Source organism: Penaeus chinensis, chromosome 30, assembly GCF_019202785.1.
Source record: "Penaeus chinensis breed Huanghai No. 1 chromosome 30, ASM1920278v2, whole genome shotgun sequence".
NCBI lineage: Eukaryota > Metazoa > Arthropoda > Malacostraca > Decapoda > Penaeidae > Penaeus > Penaeus chinensis.
Window position 1 is genome coordinate 7,040,569 of NC_061848.1, and position 19,040 is coordinate 7,059,608.

The window sequence follows — 19,040 nt, forward strand, 5'->3', positions numbered from 1 at the left end:
TCTCTCTCTCTCTCTCTCTCTCTCTCTCTCTCTCTCTCTCTCTCTCTCTCTCTCTCTCTCTCTCTCTCTCTCTCTCTCCCTCCCTCCCTCCCTCCCTCCCTCCCTCCCTCCCTCCCTCCCGGGGCCGAGTCCGCGTGGAAACAAAGGGTCGTGGAAGGGAGCGCCGCCGATGCAACCTGTTGATCCAAAGCGAAGCCTCATCTTCGCGCCAACCGTTACTGCGCGCGGCGTAACTCACTCGCAGCAGGATGACAGCGCTTACCCTCTCTTCCGCGGAGTTCACAGGCTTTTTAATAAGCGCAATTCCTCGACGGGCCCGGCCATGAGCGTAAGGAAGTTTCCCTCCAACTTAAGAGGAGCCCCTGAACGAGCATAAACTCTCTTCTTCCACTCGTGCATCCATCATCGCCAACCGCCGCTGGCTAAGGTGTTCGTATCCGTTGTCTTTGTTTCGTCTTTCAACCGTCGACCTTGGTCTAGATGCGATGTTCTTAATGATATGCATTCATTTTATGATGACATGCGTTGTTGATAAAATCCGAATGATAAGAGGACGTGGTTAGGATGAAGAAATAGGTTATAATGTGAAAGAAGAAAAAAAAAACGGGGTGGGTGGGGGAGAAAGAACAGACAGGTACAGACATCTTCATCCCGACCCGTGTGTGTGTGACTTCAATGCCGCGTGAGAAGTGATCTTGACTCAGGCTAGGACGGTTATTACACCTGAGACAACGCCCGTGTGGGGGGATGGGCGTGGGAGAGGTGGATGGGGGTCAGGGAATTAAGGGGGGGGGGGGGAGAATGGCCGCGTTATACAGGTATCCTGCCATTAATCAGGATATTCAGGTGACAGGTTATTATCCCTTGGGACTAGCAGGAAATTTTGTGTATATAAGCTGCTTGTGAGCGTGTTCCTGTCTGTCTGTCAAGCCATTTATCTACCACACACATGTAGCTAAATAGATAGATAGATAGATAGATAGATTAGAAAGATATAATGTTCGTTGTGACATAAATGGTAATAATAATCATAATAATAATACTAATGATGATGGTGATGATGATAGTAATAACAATAATAATAATGCTCATGATAATAGTGATAATATTAATAATATAATGATAATGATCTTAATAATAAGGATAATAGTGAAATGGCAAACAAAGAGGAAAAGTGAATGGAAACACTCACTCGGCTGTACACATCCTCAATCCCATTATTGAAGGTCATTATGCTTATTTAGAGAGACAGAGGGAGAGAGAGAGAGAGAGAGAGAGAGAGAGAGAGAGAGAGAGAGAGAGAGAGAGAGAGAGAGAGAGAGAGAGAGAGAGAGAGAGAGAAGGAAAGAGAGAGAGAGAGAGAGGGGGGGGTGAGTGAGTGAGTAAGGAACAGAGAGAGAGAGTGAGTAAGAGGGAGATGGAGAAAACGAGAGAGTGAGAGCGAGAGAGTGAGAGAGAGAGGGGGGGGGGGGGTGAGGCCGCAAACTGAAATCCTTTGGAGGAAGGAGTGCTGTTAAATCGGAATATTTAAACATTGGAAAGTTTCTGTCAAATCTAATAACGGGGTTGTCACTTTTTTCTTCTACTTCTTTTCTTCCCCTTCTTCGCCTTCCTCTTATTTTCCTATAGTTGTTAAAATCGAGTGTTAGTATTTATTTAGTTCAGTTTCGACTAAGTTTTTCATAATTTTGTTTGTTGTTTTTATTAAATGCGTATTAATATTTTGAAGTGTATTTGTCTGTTATCTATGTGTTGCGATTGGCACATTTACTGTACCTGTCTGTGTAATGTATAAATAGATACAGTACAATGAATAAATTAATATTAATAATTAATTCATGCATTCACCTATTCATCCATTTATTCATCAATTCATTTTGAGCTCTGCAAGACTTACATCACACAGCGTGTCGAAATACAGTCACACCGAAGCTTTCTGAAGAACAATTTCCATTCGCACTGAACACATTACCTGCAGTTCTTAGTCGGTGTTGATTTGCTACTTTCTCAGAAGAACATTTTCTTCGGGGCCTCATAAACCCAGAATGACCCATGTTTAAGACGTGGGTAATGGTACGAAGCTGTTGTAAATTTACGCGGGGAGAAAGGAGTTCAAAATGCGGTATTTTTCCGCGGGAAAAGCGTTCTTGTATACCCAAATGCGCTGTGTAAAAATGTTCGCAACACCGATGTTCTTTCGTGTTAGAATAACTTCATTTTTTGGTTATGGCTTGTTAAAAAAGGTGTAGCGATTAGCATAAGGTTGGTGTTTACATTGTGGGTATTTTTTATTTTATTTTTTGAGGCCTCCGCTCGACGCGACCAAACTGATGGATGGCACAAAGGTAGTTGACTCAGGCTCATCCACGTGTACCGTAAAATTCTGGCTCTTGACACGGGAGATGGTACCGTAAATCGATTCGAGGTTTGATTAGAGACACATCAGGACATCTGGTCTCGCCCTCCCTATAACAGTAAATTCATTGAGACTCGTCGGGCTTAATGCTTCGATCACGTGACCTCCTCTTCCTCTTCTTTCTGTGCCTTTTTATTATATTTATTTTTCTTCTTCTTCTTATTATTATTATTATTATTATTATTCCTCTTATTATTATTCTTAGTCTTCCTCCTCCTCTTTATCTTCCTCCTTCTCTTCTTCTTCCTCCTCCTCCTCTTCCTCTTCCTTTTCCTCCTCCTCCTTCTCTCCTTCCTCCTCCTCCTCCTCCTCCTCCTCCTCCTCCTCCTCCTCCTCCTCCTCTTCCACTTTTCCTTTGTCATTCCCCCCTGGGCAAGATGGCGAGCGAAAGGGGGTGTCTGTTTTTTCATTTTTTATGTTGGAAAGTATTCTGTGTCTTCCTTTCTTTCTCTACCTATCTTTCCTTTTCATCTCTCTCTCTTTTCTCTCTCTCTCTCTCTTTATCTCTCTCTCTCTCTCTCTCTCTCTCTCTCTCTCTCTCTCTCTCTCTCTCTCTCTCTCTCTCTCTCTCTCTCTCTCTTTCACTCCAACCTAATTTATTATTTGTCATTTGTGAGGTTCGAGCGTCCGCTTACGGCGCCCACGCCCAATAAAATCATCTTCCCTCGGGGCATCTACGCTCATTACAGAACGCCTCGCCTCATCTACCTCATCACATCTACCAGTCATCACATCTCCCTCTCCCCCGCTCATTAATTTATGTCCCCATTTCTCCATTTATTCCTCCTCCCTCATTCGTTTGTCTTCCTGTTTCTCGATGTATTCCTCTTCCCTCATTCGTTTGTCTTCCTATTTCTCGATTTATTCCTCCTCCCTCATTCGTTTATCTCCCCATTTCTCGATCTCCCCCCCCCCCCCTTCATTTATTTGTCTCCTTATTCTGTCATCTATCTTCTGTACTGTGTCTGTTTCTCGTATGTCATCTCGGGTTCTTTTTTTTTTTTTTTATGTTCTTTCCATTATCTTGTCTGCCTCGTCTCCCCGTCATCTGGTTTCTTTCTTCTCTCCAGCGGTTTGTTTCCTTGTCTTAATTTCGTCTCCCCTTATTCCCAATCTTCATTCTCGTTTCGTTCTTTCCTCCTGCCTTCTTCTTCACCCCATCACTTTCTTTTTCTTCTTCCTCTTTCTTCTTTTCATTCTATCCCCCTCTTTTCCCCATTAACGGGCAAAGGGGAGCGGGAGAGAGAGAGAGGTATAAGGCGGAATAGATAAGGGACAAGAGAAGGGGAGACAGGGTAGGAAGGAAGGGAGAGAGAGCAAGGGGGGGAGGAGAGATGGGGGAAGGGAAAGTGATGAAAGGAGAGGTGGACGACGAAGAGGGTATTAGAGAGAGCTAGAGAGAGAGAGAGAGAGAGAGAGAGAGAGAGAGAGAGAGAGAGAGAGAGAGAGAGAGAGAGAGAGAGAGAGAGAGAGAGAGAGAGAAAGAGAAAGAGAGAGAGAGGGGGGAAGGGAGGGAAAAAGAAAGGGGAAGGGAAAGGGAAAAGGGGTAAGTGTGAGAGGAGACAGGGGGGGGTAAAGGGGGAGAGGAGAGGGGGGTCACGGGGTCGTCAGTCTCCACTGGCATGTGACAGTCACTTGAACTTCCGCAGCAGCATCCGTAATTATGGAGACTGGCATAAAGGGGTCATGACGTGTCATTTTTTCAGCCACATTGGAAAAAAATAAATAGATGATTTTTTTTCTGAGGTTTTGTCGTTTTTTTCTTCTTCTTTCTTTCTTTCTCTCTTTCCTCTTTTTTTTGGGGGGGACATGAAAAAAAGGAAATTAAAGATTGACATAATCATCGTTGGTATTTTTTCTCTTCCTTTTTTTTTTTTTTTTTTAAGGGGCCGATATAAGGAAAAACATAAAATTGGAGGCTTATGCAATCAACGTCATTTTATTGTCTAGGAAGGCGGCATAAAAAGGAAGAGAAAATTAGAGGTTTAGATAATCGGTGCGGAACTGAATTCATCTTTATGTGTGTGTGTGTGTGTGTGTGTGTGTGTGTGTGTGTGTGTGTGTGTGTGTGTGTGTGTGTGTGTGTGTGTGTGTGTCTGTGTCTGTATTTGTTTTTGTTTTTTTCTTTTTTTGCGAAGGTATAGAGGCTTCAAACCCGGATTCCAAATTCAAGTTAGTTTTTTGCGTGTATATATTTCAGGATTTCGAGAGAATTTATGTACCTTCGCCAATTTTGTTTTCTTTTTTCTATATTTTTTTCGGAACATATCATGACATTCCACAAAAATGATAGTAATATTAGATTTTCCCGGTTTGACAAGCTGTATTAATGTCAAGTTATAAAGATTACGTAAAGCGCTTATCATTTCGCACACGCGCTGGTCACCCGAATGGAAATTAAATTATAGATGTGATTGAACTAGATTTTGGAAGTGTTGAAAGATATTAAATCTTTTTATTTTAGGTTGTGTAATGTTAGCCGTGAATATATAAATTGGTATAATGTAAGAATTTATATCGGCAAAAAAACATATGAAGAAAATGGAAACTAAAGCAGAATATATGTAAAATACTATAGTATTAATCGTATGAGATATATAATTGAGATTATTATAATGACAACATTGATAGTGATAATTATGAAGATAATATGATATTGATTGTTATAAAGATAACATGTAGGCGATAATAACTATAATAAAAATAATAATAATAATAATAATAATAATAATATGACAATGATAGTAATAATAACGAGAATTATAACAATAATAATAATATTGATAATGATAATAATGATAACATCTCACTCTAGCCTAAAGGGAAGAAAATTTTCTTCATGACGTAACACCTCGCTCTCGAAATGACTTCGTTGCGTTAATTATGCGTTTGGCGAGGCGTGGGCGGCGGGGGTGGGTGGGGGCTGGGGGGTGGGGGTCGGAGACACGCCCATGCAGTTCGTGCTGGTGCGTGGTGGGCGGGTGTGGGTGGGCGTGGGTGGGGGTGGGGGTGGGCGTGGGGGTGGGGGTAGGTGGGGGAGGGAAGGTCACGCCCGTTGTTGTGTGTTCGTGTGTTGGGGGAGAGAAATGGGCGTTTTGTGTTGACGAGAAGGGAAAATGGGAAATTTGATTGGGGAATATAAGCCTTCATTACAATTTACGGAAATTGGTGGGTGAGTTATATAGGCCTATATGTGTATGGAGCGTGAGCCGAATGGAAGAAATATTATTTTTTTATGAATCTTTATTTATTTTTTTTTTTATTATCTTTTTTGTTTTTTTTTGGGGGGGTATAAGGTGAATATTAGGCAGGTATTTGGTGAGTATTAGGGGATTGTTAGCCGGGTAGTAGGTGGATGTTAGACGGGTATGAGGTGAGTCTTCACTGGGTTTTAGATGACTATCAGGCTGTTACTAAGGGAATATAAGGAGATATTAGGTGAGTATTCAGTGGGTATTAGGAGAATATAAGGCGACTCGCAGGTGAGTATCAGGCTGGTACTAGGTGAACATGGAGCATTTGGTAATTATAAGACTAGTTTTATGCAGGTATAAGGTGACTATAAGGTGGGTATAAGGTGAGACTCCCGACAGCGATGAGAGATGCTCCCGGCTTGTTAGTCTTAACCTTTGACCTTTTGTGACCTGTTAACATAAAGGCAAAGGTTTTACGTCATGCAATTTGCCTCTCGGTTTGTGTGTGTTTCCGCTCGGTCTTGCTGGAGTGTTTTTTTCTTTTCTTTTCTTTTCTATTCTTTTGTTTTTCTTTTCTTTTCTTTTCTTTTTCTTTCTTTCTTTCTTTTCGGGGAAGTTATGTTGTAGGGAGATTTGTTCGTGTTTTCTCTCTCTCTCTCTCTCTCTCTCTCTCTCTCTCTCTTTTCTCCTTTTTGGGGAGGATTTAAAATGTGGATTTTTTCCCCCTGTTCTTTCTCCTAATTTTCTTCCATTTTTTCTTGGTTTAGGGGATTTATTATGTCGAGGATTTTATATTTTTTCCTTTCGTTCTTTCTTTCATTCGTTTCTTTAATCTTCAGGATAATATAATTTGATTTAACCTAATTCTTCCTTTTCTTTTTTTTTCCCTTACTTTATGACATTCTTTCCTTTAATCATTTTCCATAACGCACAAGGCCGTCAAAACAAACAGGACTAAACAGGGAGCAACATTTCCCAACGCAGACCCGTATTACATCACGATCTGGGCTGAGGCATTTCTCCACCGACTGGATCCACAAAGTTCAGTAGACTCGACTGCCACTCCGCCGCTTCACTTCCCCAGGCAGGTCATGCCCCCTGAATGGCGTCCCGGCGGTTCACACATCCTTAAAGGGCCGCGTCTGGGGTTGGAATCTCACCTTCAGGATGCTGCAACCTCGAGGTCATGAAGTCTGGGAGGTTGCGTGCCTTCCTGTAGGTGGCGCTCGGGTGTTTGGTTGGGAGGATGTTGTGTGGTGGTGCGGTGGTGTTTGGTTTTTTGTTGTTGTTTTTTTGTTCGGTTGTCGATCTTGTCTTGTTTTTTTTCTTTCTTTCTTTTCCTTGTTTTTTTTTCTCTCTCTCTTTCCTGTTATTCCGTTATTTCTATCGTCTCGTTTTCTCCCTTCTTCCCATTATCTCGTCTCTCCTTTTAACCCATTGGTTTATCTCTCCAGTATCTCTTCTCCCCCTTTTACCCATTATCGTCTCGTCTTCCTTCACTTTTTATCTTCGTATTGATTGTTCCTTATGTTTGACACCTTAAAGAAACTTCTCAAAGTGATATAGCCCCTGTTTCTTACCCCCCTCCCCTTCCCTCACCCCTCCACTCCCTACACCCCACCTCTTCTCTCCTACCCTCTTCTCTCCCTTCCCCTCCTCCCTTCCCACCTACACCTCTTCTCCCTTCCCCTCCTCTCTTCCCAACACACGCCATCTCTTCTCCCCTCCCCTCCCCTGCCCTCTCCTTTTTTTTGTTTTTTTGTTTGTTCAACATGTCCTCCGCGACGCTGATCGATCGTGCTTTGTTTTGGCTTCGCAATCACGGAGAGTTTGGTGGAAGTCGACGAGTCACACGGGCGTCTTGTGCCAGGTTAATGCGCCGGTCTCAAGGTTGAACACTCCGACCGTTACTGCTACGGGTAAGCAGCACTGGTGTCAAACAGGTTATGCGGAGGGCGGGGGGGGAGGGGGAGGGAGGGGAAGAGGAGGGGTAGGGGTTAATAGGAAGGGGAAGGGGTTGATAGGAAGGGGAAGGGGTAGGGATAGATGGGAAGGGGAAGGGATAGGGGTAGGGGTGGGGGTGGATAGGAAGGGGAAGGGGAAGGGAGGAGGAGAGGTAGGGATAAGGGTAGATAGGAAGGTAAGGGGTAGTAGATAGGAAGGGAACGGGGTAGATGGAAAGGGGAAGGGGAGGGAGGTTTAGGGTTAGGGTTTAGAAATGAAAGAAGAATCCTTTAAAATGTGCCGCCATCTTTTTGTTTTGCAATATCTTCACTGTATGATTTTATCCTTTTTATTTAATTTCCTTCTCCCTATTTTCGTCATTCCTTTTAGTTCTACACAAAAACAAAACAAAAGAAGAGACAATAAAATGGCATATCTGTGATCTCAAAATAAAAGCATCTTGCAAGACATTCCTCCCTGGACTTGACTTTAGCGTTGGGTGCATCGACATGCAGAAACGCCCGTCATTGCATGCGCATCAGTTGCAACGGCAGGAGTATCACGATTCGACTGATCTTCGTCTGGTATCGATGGCTATATATGCGGTAATACGGTGATATTATGGATAACTGTTTCTGAGTTTTGTTTATTGGGAGGTGTGTGTGGGGGGAGGGGGGTTAAGTGTGTATGTGTGTTTGCGTTTGTGTGAGAGAGAGAGAGTGAGTGAGTGAGTGAGTGTTTGTGTGTGTGTGTGTGTGTGTGTGTGTGTGTGGCTATGTGTGTGTGTGTGTGTGTGTGTGTGTATGTGTGTGTGTGTGTGTGTGAGTGAGTGAGTGTGTGTGTGTGTGATTGGTGTGAGTGAATGAGTCAGTAAGTGTGTGCGCCCATGCGTGCGTGCATACGTGTGTGACATCTCATCTAACTTCCGAACATCCTTTTTTTATATAAGATAATGATCACACGTCAGTATAAGCCATGATCTAAAACGAGAAAAAACAACGAATGATAACGGGTAGTTGTATTGACGGGAATTCATAGTGACTGACGTAATAATGACGACGGAGCTGCGGCCTAACGGTCTCATGGCGTTGCTTTTTTCGGTAAATATTTTATACGTTGTAGAAATGTTAAGAAAGGGAAGTGTGTTGGTTTTAGATTTTGGAAAAAAGGGTTTTGTTCGTATGTCGGTGTGGAAGTGGGGAATGTCCTACACATCATAGATCGAGACAGACAGACAGAATATAAAAAAGTCATAGAAATTTTTAGAAAAAGGGAATGTCTTGCCTATAGAAAATGTTGCTTTTAGAATTTTAAAACAGTTCTGTTCATATATCGTGACGGTAGTTGTAAATATCCTACATATATTATAGATTTCAAAAAATATATATATATTGCTTTTAGAATATTTAAAAGTTACAGTTTTTAAAGGAGAAAATGATGTTTTGAGAACATTTCCAAAAAGTTTTTTTCATATTTTGGCAGTGGCAGTGGTAAATATCACACACTTTATAGATTAAAAAAAAGATAAAAAAATAATTGTTGCTTTTTCAGAATTTGAAAGAAAGGTTCATTCATATACCGGTTGTGTGGCAAATGCAATGGTTGCGGTGACGGGGAAGGCGTAACCCAAAGGAGCTTTTAACAGTTCATAAAAGGGCTGTCACTCCCCCTCCCCCCTGTAACCCCCATTCATTCACCCTCTTACACCCCCCATTCGGCCTTCTCATCTACCCTCTCTCCCACCTTTACCCCCCTCTCCCCCCCTCTCAGCCATTCCCTTCTCTCCTTCACCCCCCTCCCTCCCTCCTATCCTTCTTCTCTACATAAACCGCCCCCCCCCCTCTACACACACGCACTCTCAGCCCCCTCCCCCCCTACACACACACACACACGCACTCTCAGGCCCCTCCCCCCTCCCCCCTCGGCCTATTCCCATAACTACGCCAACGTCACGTGATATGACAGATCAATAGCTGGGAGATGAGCCTAGGGATGCGAAAGGGGGTGAAGGAGGTGAGAGAGAAATGGGGAAACGGAGGAAATAGGAAAGGGAGGAGGAGGCGGAGAAAGGCGATGAGGAAAGTAAGAATAAGAGAGATAGGAGAAGGCTCGGAGGAAGGGGAGGTGTGAAGTAGGAAGAGAAGGAGATAGCTTAGGGGGGGGGGGCGGAAAGAGAAGAAGGAAGGAGGAAGTGACCCGGAGACAAGGATCTGACTTGGAAAACATCTTCCTATGCCGTTAGTTAGCCGATGGCACCGACTATGATTGGACGTGCGTGCATGTGTGCGTGCGTTCGAGCGATTCCCACACGGTAGATGTCAGAGGAGGTGATCAGGGGTCACCGGCGTGCTTGTTGTGCCCTCGTTTGCCGTGGCAGCCGAGGTCAGAGGTCACATTACTGCGGTCGACCTTTGCTGATAATTGGGAAAGGAAGAGATGAGTTGTTGATGGCATGCAGGGTCTCTCGAAGCAGGTCGGCGAGGCTTCCTTCCTCGGGGCGGAACAGGAGGAAGAGGAAGAGGAAGAAGAGGATTGGAGAAGAGGAAGAGGAAGATTAGGAGGAGAAGAGAAAGAAGAGGAGGAGGAGGAGGTGGAGAAAAGGAAGATGGGGATAGTAAGAAATAATCCACGGATGGTTTGTTTTCTATTAGCTGGAGTGGTTAATACAAAAAGTATAGTTAGACAAAAAAATCAGGAAGTAAAAGCTTTTTATTTTGTCTAGAAATAAGTCGAGGACGGACGCCACCCTCCCCCCTCCCCCCTTCTCCCGATCACGAAATTTCACGGAAAGACATGACAACTCCATTCCGTGAAGGCCGAGGTTTGCCCGTGACGCCTGGATGTCACGGCGAGTGTCAAGCCAAGTGTCACGTCGTGCAAATCTATGTGTCAACCCGTGTCAAGTCAAGTGTCACGCTGTGTCATTCCGAGGGGCAAGGCAAGTGTCAGTCCCAGGGGCAAGCATGGGTTTATTATTCCCGGCGTGTCATTTTGATTGTCACTTCGGATGTCAATCGGGGAAAATGTCAGGCCCTGAACGTAGTCTCAATCAGTGTCAATCCAAGTGTCAGGCGAGTGCCAAGCGGAGTGCCGTACCGAGTGTCAATCACAGTGTCATGTCACGTTCTTGCCCGAGGCTTGACGATCTCGAGGCTTCAGGTCCTTTCGGTCACCTAGGACCTGGCGTAACGGTCCTGGCCCTGAAACTCGCCCTTAATTGCACTTGGCTGAAGGCTAATGCGAGGGTCATTTGCATAATGACTCGACTCCAGTGCGTTTCTTAACTTGGATTTTCTTTCTTTTCTCTCTCTTTCTCTCTCTCTCTCTCTCTCTCTCTCTCTCTCTCTCTCTCTCTCTCTCTCTCTCTCTCTCTCTCTCTCTCTCTCTCTCTCTTTCTCTCTCTTTCTCTCTTTCTCTCTTTCTCTTTCTCTCTTCCTCCTTCCCCCCATCTTTCTTTTCCCTCTCTCTCTCTCCCTCCTTCCCCCTCCCTCCCCGCCCTCACTCATTCTCGCATTCTCATCCTCCTTTTTCTCTTCATCTCGTCTTTACAAATATTTACTCATTAAGCGTGACATTGATTGTGTCCCAGGATGGTCTGGCTAATGACGTAGACGATGACGTAGACGATGACGTAGGGGATGACGTAGACGATGACGTAGGGGATGACGTTTCATTTGTTTGGGTTGAATGCGCAGGATCTTCTTGAAAATATTTCGGATAATTGTTTGTTTGTGATGGAATGAATGGCATCTTCAGGAGAATTTATCTTGTCATTGTTTGTTTGTCATGATATTTGTGACTTGAGATGATGCCTTTTTTCCGCTAACATATAGTATTTAATCTTTTTTATTATTATTATTATTATTATTATTATTATTATTACTATTATTATTATTATTATTATCATCATTACCATTATTGTTATTGTTATCATTATGATTATGATAATTAAAAAAATACTATTACAAGTATTATTATTACACATTTTCGGTTTATTTCATTCATATTGTTATTGTTGCTTTCATGCTTAACTCACATTTTTCTCTCTGCTTTCAGGTAAGAAATCGGAACTTTTCGGCAGCAGTACGAGAAAAAAAGACACATCTCCGGGTATGTTAAAAATGAAATAGAAGTCTTTACAGCATAATATTATCGGCGTTTTCACTCGGTCGGCGCGGAGACTCCAACGGGTCGGTAAGAAATGATCCGAATAATTCTTGGTTTGTTTTCTGTTCGGTAAAGGGATTGGCAGATTTGTCAAATACGTGTAAAATATGTAGTGGTTAGGAATGTGTCTGTGTGGGGGGGGGAGGGGGGAGGGGGTTGTGAAATGGTGGAAGTCCATTTTCGTGTTGAAAGGAATTGGTGTTTTTTTTTTTTTTTAAGTTGATTTATAAGAATATATATGTCTGGTTAGCGGTTTGGATTTGTGGTCTGTAATTTACCAACGACATATACCGACGATTTATTGATTGTAACATCTTTCCGGTTAGAATTCATCGTACATACCGCGCGAGTTGCCGTATACATTGTCGTATATCGCGCTTCTTTCCCATAGATGCCGGACGAAAATGCCGTACTTAAGACATCTAGGTGATTGGTGTTTTACGCTCGGTTGCTGTTAAGGGTCAGTCTCCCCTTGTCGTTTCCCAGGAGAATCGACTTTGTGGACCGTTGTCTACCGCGGGATGATGTTTTATTTCTCCGTAACGAGCCTTGTCGTGAGTTGCAGAAATGTTGATTTGTGTTGTGTGCCGTGTTTTATGCTAGAGAGTGTATTATTGTGTTGAATGTTTGTGAGTGTTGCTTACTTTGCATTTTTTTCGGTCGTTTTTCTTAGAATTGTTCAAGTAGGGAGGCTCATTAGACCCCCTTTATGTGGCAGAGGTAGCGCCATGTGCCTGGTTCTCGCCTGACGCCATCTTTCCGCCATGTCAAGTCGACCATACGAGCGTAAATATTTCTCTGACTCATTAAAAAAAAAGATTCTTGTGGAAAAACTAGTAAGTGTTTACGCTGTATATTTTTACCAATGTATTACCACATCCACTTCTCACGTTCCGAATAGTTTTATTGGCCTGAGAAGTAGAAATGTGTTTATGAAATGCGCGGTTACAGATCGTGGCGTTTCGCTTTTGTTTTATAGATGACACGTCACTACACGCTGTTACTATTCATTCACTTCGTATTGTCGCAAGTTATGGATTTATAGAGACCTTGTTCTACGTTTTTTCTTCCATTCTATACTTCACTGTGGGTGAAACTTTGAAATATAAGATTCTTTTGAAATATGAGATATTATTGTACTATATTTTTTTGTGTTCTGTACTATAATATGTTATGCTTGAAAGCATTTATACTTACTCATACTTATCTTCCGTTTTCTGTCATCTATGTCTCTCTCTCTCTCTCTCTCTCTCTTTCTCTTTCTCTTTCTCTTTCACACCTTACCCTTACTCTCTCTCTCCTCCCTTCACTCTCTCTCCTCCCTTCCCTCTCTCTATCTCCCCTCCCTCTCTCTATCTCTCCTCCTCTTCCTCTGTCTATCTCTCCCCCCCTCCCTCTCTCTGTATCTCCTACCCTCCCTCCCCCCCTCTTTAACGCCTCACCCCCTCTCTCTCACGGCAAAAAGTATGTTAAGTTATGGACAGAGTAACTTGAGAAGCATACGTAAAACCTACATACTCGACCGCCTTTTAGTCACCATTAGCATCAAGTGATCGGAACGGATTTGTTCCAATTGTTTCTTCTCTCTCTATCTATCTATCTATCGATCGGTTCTCTCTCTCTCTCTCTCTCTCTCTCTCTCTCTCTCTCTCTCTCTCTCTCTCTCTCTCTCTCTCTCTCTCTCTCTCTCTCTCTGTCTTTCTTTCTCATTCTCTCTCTTTTTCTCTCATATTCTTTCTATCGCTGCGAGTATGTCTAATTCCTTTGATATCTCCCTGTCTTTCTTTCCCTTCCTTTTTCCATGTCTCTCTATCCTTCTCTCTTGCCCTCCTTTCTTCTCTCCACATCTCCTCCACCCCCCACCCCGCCATCGTCTTTCACTCCCTTTCTCACATCATTTTTTCTCATGTTTCTTAACCTTTTTCCCATCATAACAATTGGCTCTTTCGTAATACAAGTAAGTAGTGCATTAGACTCGCAATAGACTGAAAATCAACAGAGAGAGAGAGAGAGAGAGAGAGAGAGAGAGAGAGAGAGAGAGAGAGAGAGAGAGAGAGAGAGAGAGAGAGAGAGAGAGTTAGAGAATTAGAGGGAGAGAGACGAAAACAGAGACAGACCGACAGATAGAGACCAAGACAAGCAGGCAGATAAACAGAGATCCTAAGAGAGAGAGGGACAAAGAAGTAGGTAAAAAACAGAATGGAATGCGTATTAATATGTCTCGTACGGCGCAGGGGAGGAGGGGGGAGAGAGAGAGAGGCGGCCCCCTAATCTAACTGTCCGCAGTGAGGCGTGCGCAAGGGCGGCTCTACTCGGTCCGGCCACAAGCGCGTCGCCGAACAGACTGATCGTCCTACCATACGACCTCTTGGACTCGTGTGCTACTGCCGGTGCGTGTGTGTTTGTGTTGGGAGTCGGTGTTTGGTTTATTGTGTAGTGTGTGTGTGTGTGTGTGTGGTGGGTCGGTGGGGGAGGGGGATTTTAATGAGTGTTGTTTTTTTTTTGTTTTTTTCGTTGCGTTCTAAGTAGTGATATTTGAAAGGAAAGATGGAATAAGGATAGAAGATATGTAATACACACACACACACACACACACACACATATATATATATATAAATATATCTATATATATATTTACATATATACATACGTATATATTTAACTGTATCTGCTTTTTATAGTGAATTTGTGTTAAGTTTAAGCAAACACAACTGATATATTCCTCAAAAAGTAAAACAATGATAATGTTAATAAATAAAATAAAATATGATAAAATGGATAAACGCATACACAATACAAACTCAGCGACACGAATCCATTATTTATACTAGCGCGCCGAACACCAGTTCAGTTAACGGCTCTGCCAGCGATCCGAACACCCGAAAAGACACGCTTAGATACTGATTACTCCTTCGTGCTCGTATTTGCAATCGGTTCGTGCAACAGCTAAGTGACCCGAGTGTACGCTAGTGTCAGTACTCAAGGATGTACTCCTCCGGTTGTCAAGGAGCAGTCATGTGGCGCGACCATCTGCTGCGCCCGTGTTATGGCCTGCTGGTGACAACAACGCCAAATAGTGGGAGGGTTTGTATGCGGTGATGGAGAGTGGTGGTGGTGGTGGTGGTGTTGGTGGTGGTGGCGTGGCGGGTTCTTCTTCTTCATCTCCTCTCTTCTCCTCGTGGTTGGTTTGTGTGGGTTGTGATGGGGCGTTTGGGTTTTGTTGTGTTTGTGTTTGTTTGTTGTGTTGTTTCTTTTTCGTGTTTTTTTTTTTCGGTTTCTCTCTCTCTCTCTCTCTCTCTCTCTCTCTCTCTCTCTCTCTCTCTCTCTCTCTCCTCCCTTCTTTTCTTTCTCTCTCTCTCCCTTTCCCTCCACCCTCACCCCTCCCCCCTCCCTCTCTCCCTCCCCCCTCCCTCTTTCCCTCCCCCTCTCCCTCCTTCCCTCCCCCCCTCCCTCCTTCCCTCCTTCCCTCCCTGCTTCTCCCTCCCTCTCTCCAGACCCTCCGAGTTGCACATGTAAACAGACCAACCAAAGACTTCAAAAAAACAGTCGCCTTTACAGTTAGCAATACATCGTCGCGGCGGCAACATGGCATTACGAGAAGAGGGCAAGGCTGGTGTTCTTGTGTGCAGCCTGCGAATGTGCGAGAGTACTGGAGTGCACATGGTCATACCTACACAGAGCTGCCATGTTTCTGCACTTTTTGGAACACGGGTGGTGTATGTATTTCAAATCGTCCCTTTTTTTAGAAAGGGGGGCAAACTTCCCATGTCCTTGAGATTTTAAGTATGGTGTAAATAGGATCAGACGCATCGAATTACACGGAAATTAAATCAAATAGGAAAAGTGTCATTAATCTAATTTATAAATCCCCGCTAGAGAGAGAAAAAAAATATGATGTTCCTAAAATAACATTTAACAGCGGCTTGTGCCTTCGTTCTGCGCGCAAGAAAGCTGTAGTGGAGCGAACAGGAAGTCGGCAACAGCGGCACCAAGGCTGCCTGAGGGTGGGGGGGGGGGGGTATTCGGCCTGGGACACATGGGGGCAAATAATGGAATTTCACAGGAGAATAAATGTGTGTGTGTGTACTTTAAGGACAGGTGGAATTCCCGTTAATGCTAGGGGAGGGAGGGTATGAAGGCGCTTTGAATGTTTTTTCTTTTTTCTTTTTCTTTTTTGCTTTCTTTTTCTTTTGTTTTGTTTTATTTTTAATTTATATTTATTTTATATTATCTTATTTTTAATTTATTTTATTTTATTGGCGTTTGGGGAATGCGTGTTTGGGAGCTCCTTCGAGTTTCGCCTCATTTTCTCTTTAATTGCCGGTGGTTTCGAAGTGCCGTGGGTTGTTGCGCTTGGCGGTTGTTCGTTTGTTTTTCTTTTCTGTTCTCTCTCTTCCCTCTATTCTCTTTTCTTCCTCCTACTTCTCTGCCTTTCTCCTCTCCTTCTCTCATTTTCTCCATCTCACCCTTCCTCTCTTCCTCTTCCTCTTCCCCTATGTTCCTCCATCCCTTCCCCACCACCCTACCTTCCTCCAATCCTCCTTCCCTACCTTCTTTCTTCCTATTTCCTCTTCCCCTTCCTCCCTCCCATTTTCATTCCTATTTCCTCTTCCCCTCCCTCCTTCCATTCTTCATCCCTCCATTCTCCTTCCCTCCCTCCCTGCTTCCGTCCTCTTTCCTCCTTCCCTTCCCTCCTCAATTCTCCCTCACTTCCCTCCTCAATTCTCCCTCACTTCAATCACCACCGCATGTGTTCGACGAAGCATAACGTTATATATGTGATAGGCCTAGATTTCGGTGTGAAGACGATACAAGCGTGACCAACAAACCCCTCATTTGAGCGTGAGAAGCGAGGTAGTGCTAAACTTGACTTAATCTTACGGTTAAGCGACAGGAGTCATGGGAGGACGACACATTCAACACTGTTCTTTAGATCAGGTTCACTCTGTTTTGCTTTTTTTTTTTTTTTTTTTTTTTTTGTATTTTGTTGTTGTAAGGGAAGCGTCGAGAATAAATTCATTCCGTTGATTTTTTTTTTTTTTTTTTTTTTTGTCTTGTGTAGTTAGAATTTGAATTGAGGTTATGATATATCGTTAGATTCTTTTTTTTTTTTTTTTTTCCTCTGTGTCTCTTTTTTTTTCTTGATTTTGGGATTCCTTGAGGGACGAGAACGTGTGTTACCTGCTGTTCGCGCGGCGTCGCTAACATGTTATCATCGTGTTATTACCGTCATCATGCACTCGCGGGCTGGAAGGGGGAGGCGGGCGTAATGGAAAAATTGCTAACTCTATTGCGGTTTTCTCGATCTCTGTGGAATGGTTTGAAAATGGTTTCTGTCTTGAAACGATTAGATTTTAGCTAACAAAGACCCTTGGAGCGTTGAGCAACTTTTGGCTGTACCTACTTTTTTGGCGCGCGGAGAATACCTTTGTGCTCGTTTTCCCTTTCCCTTCCTTCTCTCTCTCTCTCTCTCTCTCTCTCTCTCTCTCTCTCTCTCTCTCTCTCTCTCTCTCTCTCTCTCTCTCTCTCTCTCTCTCTCTCTCTCTCGCTCTCTCTCTCTCTCTCTCTTTAATGAATTTGCTGGAAACATTTCCTGGATTTTTTGTCTGTGTGGAAATCTTGAGAAAGGCCTAATCAGACAACATGAATTCATATGAATTTCCCTTCCTTAGTTTTTTTTCATTTTATTTTTTTCTCGGAGTTCATTTCGTGGTGTGTGTTTATATATGGAGTGAGTGCGTGGCCAGTACCTCAAGGTCGCCCTCTGCGTGACTGACTGGCCTTTCTATTCTTGCGTCAGTTTATTTCACTACTTTTATCTTCGTCTCTCTTTCTTTCTCTTTCTCTTTCTCTCTCTTTGTCTCTGTGTCTGATTGGTTGGTTATCTTGTTATTGGCCTTTCGTTTTCTTTCTGTTTCTGTCTCTTTCTCTCTTTGTTTCTTTGTCTTTATTATTCTCTCTCTCTCTCTCTCTCTCTCTCTCTCTCTCTCTCTCTCTCTCTCTCTCTCTCTCTCTCTCTCCTCTCTCTCCCCTTTCTCTCCCCTCTCTCTCCCCTCTCTCTCTCCCCTCTCTCTCTCTCCTCTCTCTCTCTCTCCTCTCTCTCTCTCTCTCTCTCTCTCTCTCTCTCTCTCTCTCTCTCTCTCTCTCTCTCTCTCTCTCTCTCTCTCTCTCCTCTCTCTCTCCTCTCTCCTCTCTCTCTCTCTCTCTCTCTCTCTCTCTCTCTCTCTCTCTCTCTCTCTCTCTCTCCTTTGCGCAATTCCCTACACTCTAAATGCAGGTCATTCTTTTGTAGACCAAATACATATTGATGTTTATTCATCTTATCTTTATTTGTTTATTATGATTTGTTTGTGTCGGAAAAAAATGTTCGTCGGTCAGAACAACACCTAATGTAGTGTAAGTACATAATACAATATGTAAATTTATATCGCTATTTGTATGTTCACCCGGGTTTTATTACGAAATATTTACATCTGACCAATACAAGCTCAATTATTCATTAATCTAGTTATTCATTTTTTATTTGTATTCCTTTTAAGAAATAGTTTTTTACTTTTTATTCCTTTTAAGAAATAGATCATATCACCACTTTGGCGACGTTGGTGCAGGTCATTGGCACTGGAGGGCAGCACCGTCGCTAGGTTTCGTGTCGTGACCAACTGTATATAACAATCGATTCCATAGGTAACCAATAGTTCACAGCCTATCGGGGATCTGCGTAGGCCTAGGCACGCCCCTAGGGTTGATGGATAGGCCCGGAAATTAATGAGAGTGGGTAGTCATTGTAGGATTAATGAATTCGTATTTGTTTGTATGTGGGTGGATAGAGAGATAGATGGGTGGATAGATAGGTAGTAAATGGAGGGGTGAGTAGATGGGTAGATAGATAGATGAATAGGTAGATAGATATTGTGTAAATAGATATGCAGTGTACATATTGCATTATGTACATGTACTGTACACTTCTATTTATACACAATGCAAACATTCATATCAGCTGTAGTTATTATCAGCGCATAGCATATTGTCTTGCTGTTTCAATACCCTGGAATTACGAGTAATTACACACACGTTGAAAAGTATGTAAGTATTTAATTGGCACGAGCGAATTATCATTATCGCAGTCAAGCTCGACCCTCGTATGTCAGCCACGAGGATGCACTTCCGTCAGAGCAGCTGGTAAGGGGGTTCCCTCGCGTGTCGATTTTTATTTTGGGAGTTTTAATACTTTCGTTATGGTCGAGCGGTCCGGTCTTTTTCTCGCTCTTTCGCTCTTGCTTTCGCTCGTTTCCGTTCTTGTTTTCGTTTTTTTTTCTCTC

General features: G+C 43.3%; 1 protein-coding gene and 1 long non-coding RNA gene across 7 annotated transcripts in view; both read left to right on the forward strand.

The window, feature by feature from the left end:
* Positions 1–11,732, forward strand: part of LOC125041579 — an 89,312-nt gene extending 77,580 nt beyond the window's left edge. The window contains exon 3 of one of the 2 annotated variants that reach the window (XR_007116298.1): positions 11,611–11,732. This is a non-coding gene — a long non-coding RNA (uncharacterized LOC125041579). The remainder of the gene's footprint in view (positions 1–11,610) is intronic. The other variant, XR_007116299.1, reaches the window with a different exon arrangement.
* The window catches only part of LOC125041578 (titin-like), a 284,691-nt gene that overhangs the window by 207,569 nt on the left and 58,082 nt on the right, over positions 1–19,040 (forward strand). The window lies entirely within an intron of this gene.